The sequence below is a fragment of the Marmota marmota genome, unplaced genomic scaffold (genome assembly GCF_001458135.2).
Source record: "Marmota marmota marmota unplaced genomic scaffold, marMar, whole genome shotgun sequence".
NCBI classification, from domain to species: Eukaryota; Metazoa; Chordata; class Mammalia; order Rodentia; family Sciuridae; genus Marmota; species Marmota marmota.
Window position 1 is genome coordinate 46,227,043 of NW_026000229.1, and position 5,101 is coordinate 46,232,143.

General features: G+C 42.3%; 2 non-coding genes across 2 annotated transcripts; one reads left to right on the top strand and one right to left on the bottom strand.

Moving 5' to 3' along the window:
* Positions 1-2,136: 2,136 nt before the first annotated feature.
* Trnal-aag lies at positions 2,137-2,218 on the bottom strand. Its single transcript has one exon. It is a non-coding gene; the product is annotated as a tRNA-Leu (tRNA).
* A 693-nt stretch (positions 2,219-2,911) lies between these two features.
* Trnap-agg lies at positions 2,912-2,983 on the top strand. Its single transcript has one exon. It is a non-coding gene; the product is annotated as a tRNA-Pro (tRNA).
* Positions 2,984-5,101: the final 2,118 nt, after the last annotated feature.

Genomic DNA, 5,101 nt, shown 5'->3' on the forward strand with positions numbered 1-5,101 from the left:
CCCCCAACTTCCACCCCAATACACCCAGCAGCTATTTTTCCCAGTGTGAAAGTTCAATCCTGTTAGTTTACAAACTGTAAGTATTGCTAATCCTAAAACTAAATTCCTTCTTAACTATCTTTTCCATCTGTCAAACCAATGATCTTTTATTAGAAAAGAAAGTTCTTAAAAGTTATGCATTTTGTGTCTCCGTTTCCTCCCCTATGTTCTCTTCTCAACCAAATAGGATAAGGCTTTTTTTCTCCACCATTCCACCAAAAGGACTCTTGTCAAGGTCACTAATAACACTGATGTGCCAGTCCCCATTTTTATCCTACTTGCCTTTTCAACTGCACAGGAACACTACACTACTCATGCAGGAGGCTACTTTCTTTTGCTGGCTCCTCCTTTCCTTACCTCCCAATTCTACTGTTTTCTTGCCCTCCTTTTTGGCTGTCTTTCTGTACTTACTCATACAATCATGTGGCTTCTCCTAATTTTATATCACAAACCTTGTTAATAACTTTGTACATATTATCACCAACTTACCTCATGTGAAGAATTATAGGCATCTCAAAAATTAATTTTAAAAAATGATGCTCCTCTTCCTACTGCTCTATCACCACCACCTATGGAAATAGCTTCTGTTATTCATCCAGTTCCCCCAAACATCATGTGGAATCCACCAGTGAACCATGTTGGCTACCTCTCTTCATTTCCCAACCAAGTCACTGCTATCACCCTAAACCCTCCATCTCTCCATAGACTCCCACAACTCAGCTTCCTACTTTCTTTATTTCCTAAAGAGCAGCCAGATTTATGCTATAATTAATATTAGTAGCATATGCAAAATAATATTCTCCCCAGCTTAAAACAGCCAGTAACTTCTCCTCACACTTAGAACACATTCTGTGATCTTCCACTTGTGTGTTGTGGCCCTATTCCAGCTATCCTGACCTTCTTGCTGCTCCAAAAATAAAGGGTCCTTGTGTCTTGTTCAGGACCTTTCACTTGCTTTTACCTCTTCCTTTGGATATTTGTATGACTTTCTCCCTATTCTTGAGTTCAAAGGTCACTTCTTTAGTGACATCTTCCTTGACCACCCTTTTCAAAACAGCCTCCAAATGTAACTATACCCTACCAGACTTTGCTTTTCTGCACAGCACTTATCACTCCTGAATATTATTATGTACCATAGTATATATAACATTGTTTCATGTTTTTCTTCTGCTTTCCCTACCAGGATAAAGCCTCAAAAGGGCAAACATTTTGTTGTGCTTACTTCATACCCTCAGGACTTAGCAATGTGTACGATTCATGGCAGGTTGTTAACAATGATTGAAGCAGTATTAATACAGTTCCAGCCACACCTGCTGGTCTCCAAAGCCACAATTAAATAGGATTTATTTCTGTTTTTTGTAGATTCGGATTGGAATCTTGTCAAGAATAGGGGCCATGGCCATGGGCTTACATTAAAAAGAGAAAGCCTAACTTGAACTTCCTCACTCTGTTCTAAGCAACTTACATGCTTTACTATTTTTCATATTAGAGGGATATGCTGTTCTCTCCACTTCACAAATGAGCAGATGAAGCCTAAAGTCACACAGTCAGTAATGTGCACTGGAACCCAGCCATGCTGACAGTCAAATCACGCTCCCTTGCCTTCTTCCCCACACCACCACACTGCCTTTCCCAATACTGTATTTATTTTCCGATGATGTCCTTACATGTTTCAAGACCATTTTGAAATTGTAGGGTTTACTTTTCCGGTTTGGCCCGTGAACTTCCCTTTTGGACAGGCATTATATTCTATTCATCTTTCTGTACTCCTTAACAATTATGAAAGGGCCAATTACAGGACAAGTGCTCAAAACACACTCTTCAGCTGAGCCAACAAATGCAAAGCAAAACTTACAAATTTATGATGTTAAAGACCTAGCATTTTGTCTCTGGGAAACAATGATTTCCCAAAGGCATCTATGGTGCTGTTTATTAGGTATTGTGCATTATGAAAAACTTTGAAATATGACCAAAAGAGTGGATATATCTTTTCTATCAAGCTGAGACAAGAAATAAGACACCAAAGGAAGGTGAAGAAACCTTGTGTTTTAAGGTGTCAACACCATCGCCGATCGACTGTCACAGAGCAAAACCTTATGGCAGCGGTGGGATTCGAACCCACGCCCCCGAAGAGACTGGAGCCTTAATCCAGCGCCTTAGACCGCTCGGCCACGCTACCTGCTGGTTGCCTGGGGGAAGCATATTCTCTACCATTTTCTTCTGCCCCTCCTCCCACCTCATGGTACATATTTATAAATTTATCGGGTCGTGTCATTATTTTATATTTTCTGTCTGGTTTGTTTAGCTTTCGTTCTTCATTTAAGCCACGGTACTCGAGGGTGGGGGAAAGAGCCGTACAAGTTTGGGAGGACGTTCAGAGAAAAGGAAGACCACTTTTGGTGTAGCCTGCAGGCCGCGCTTCCTGCGCCGGGCACAGGTCGGGAGCCTGGCTGGGGGCCGGCCAGGGCGACCTCCCCAGCCTCGGGCGCTCGGTGCTCGGCACCGCGCAGCCACAGCTTCGCCACACCAGCCGCCGAATCGAAGGGTTCCGGGTCAAGGGAACCCTCCCGTCGCTAACTCACTGGGACTGTCCCTGATTTCCTTCTCCCGATTCCTGCAGCATCTCTGGCCCATTTGGAATAAAAACACGCATCACAATTGTTCTCGCTGACGTCTAAAAAATTCTTCCAAAAAATAATCTAATTTCGGGATCTCGCTTTCCGGAAATTGGCCAAGGAAGACAGCAGTTACTTGCTTTATCCACTAGGCGTCACCCCATACCCATAATTATTAAAAACTCTTGCAACCAACTGTGGATGTGGCTAAAAGTTTTTTTATTGAAGTTATAAAATCCAGGAAACCTTTCACAAGCGGCTCGTTGGTCTAGGGGTATGATTCTCGCTTAGGGTGCGAGAGGTCCCGGGTTCAAATCCCGGACGAGCCCACCTTTTAGATTCTTGTTTTTCAACTGTGCATCATCTCATCAGTACACCCACAAATCTATTGACATTAAAGTCGCACTGAGTATATCTTCGCACAAATTAGGAACCATCTACACTTAGTATTACCATATAAACACCATTTTATGCTCCAGTATTTCAGATTCATACGCTTGATTCAGAAATTGTTCAGGACTTAGAGATGCTTATTTTATATTAATATTTTTACATAATCCTCCGTTTATCTCCACTGTTATTACAAGGGCCCATCTTTGGATGCTGTAACCTGTGTGGGGAAGCAAATGTTGTAAGGTGTCTGGTCACCTAAAGCCTGGGTTCGTTCTTAAATTCAGGCCATTTGTGTGGTTGTAGTGGTGGGGTTAAAAGAGTCTAGAGTAGTGTACCCCTTGGGAAGGAACCTTTCAACAGATTTTCAAGTCTCATTACACTGACTTGTGGAAATTTTTAACCTTTCACTTCTGGGTCCAACCCCATAACAATTAAGTTGGAATTTTTGAGGATGGGGCCATGGGTCATGGTAATTTCCTAAGTGACACCCCAGGTGTACTTAGAGATGCCCTAGGAGTTATAGATTCTACCAAAATGTTCTATAGGCCCTGCTGAAGACCATGCCTTGTATCCTAGCAGCTCTAGGCACACTCTGCGCCCCACTTCCCCCTCCTCGGACTCATTCCTTACATTGGTACCTTGTCTTCCTTGATTAAGTTTACTTCTGCATCCTTCATGTGCCACATATAGTTTGTCTCTATGATCCTTTTACTTCTCCAAGCCACAGAAATGGGCTCCATTAAGAGCAAGCAGGAAACTCAAAAAGAGAAAAGAAGCAATGCAGTGGTTCAGCCTACTCACTTGAGGAGAGTATATGGATATATGGGGGAAGCGTTCAACCCCTATGGCCTGCCATTATTCTCCTCACTTCCATTCTCTCCCTTCCTGCTGGGTATTTGTTCACTGCCTGCTCTGCAGCCAGATGTTATCAACTGATGAGCAATGGATTGAAGCCCCTTTCAAAAACTCCCTTCTAACAATGTTGTTGAGCATTTAACTTCTGTAACTCTTCCGCTCTTTGAAAGAACTATGAAATAAACAATTTTGGAATCATCCGTTACTCCTCTCTCTTACAACTTGCATTTCCATTTCATTCAGCACAAAATCAAAACTCCTTGCTATAGCTCTAAAAAGCTCCAATGTGATTTTGCCACTTCTTGAACGTTCTTTATTTCTTTGACCTCATCTCTTTTTTCTTTCCTTGTGCTCATTCCATTCCAACTACATTAGCGTCTACTGACCCTCTGAAATGTCCAGCTCAGTGCCCCTGTAACTGCTCTTCTCTCTGTCTGGATTCTTTTCTCCCTGATTCCTGTAAGGATCAGTCCTTCACTTCCAAGACATCTGCTCAGATGTTACCTTTCATAGCTAGCTTCTCTGACCCCTCCAGATAAATAATCTCTTCCCTTTTCCTCTCTATTTCCTTTCCCTACTTCAATTTTTTTTTATTGCACATACCACTGCCTGACTTTTGCTGCTGGCTTTTTGTTTGTTTTGTTTCTAAAGATTAATTCTTAGCTGGGCATGTTGGTACACGCCTGTAATCCCAGGCAACTCGGGAGTCTAAAGTAGAAGGATAGTGAGTTCAAAGCCAGCCTCAGCAAAGGTGAGGTGCTGAGCAACTCAGTGAGACCCTGTCTCTAAATAAAATACAAAATAGGGCTGGGGATGTGGCTCAGTGGTTGGGTGCCCCTGAGATCAATCCCCAGTACAAAAAAAAAAAGAGTAATTTTCTCACCCCCACCACTAGAACTGAAGTTCCTGGGGAGTGGAGGTTTGATATACAACTGGAATATCAGAGGCTACAAAGTTCCTTAGCACCTAAAAGATACTCAATAAATATTTGGTCAATGAATTGTGTGGGCTTTTAAAAAATTTATGTGTGCATTTTAATTACACAACATAATGGGTTTCACTGTGATGATTTCATATATACATATCACATAGTTTGGTCACATCCATCCTCCCTATTTCCCCAGCCCTAGTCCACTTCCTTGTCCCTGGTAATTCCCCTTTTGCTTTCACGTGATCCTTCTTAAAAACTTCTGGATTCT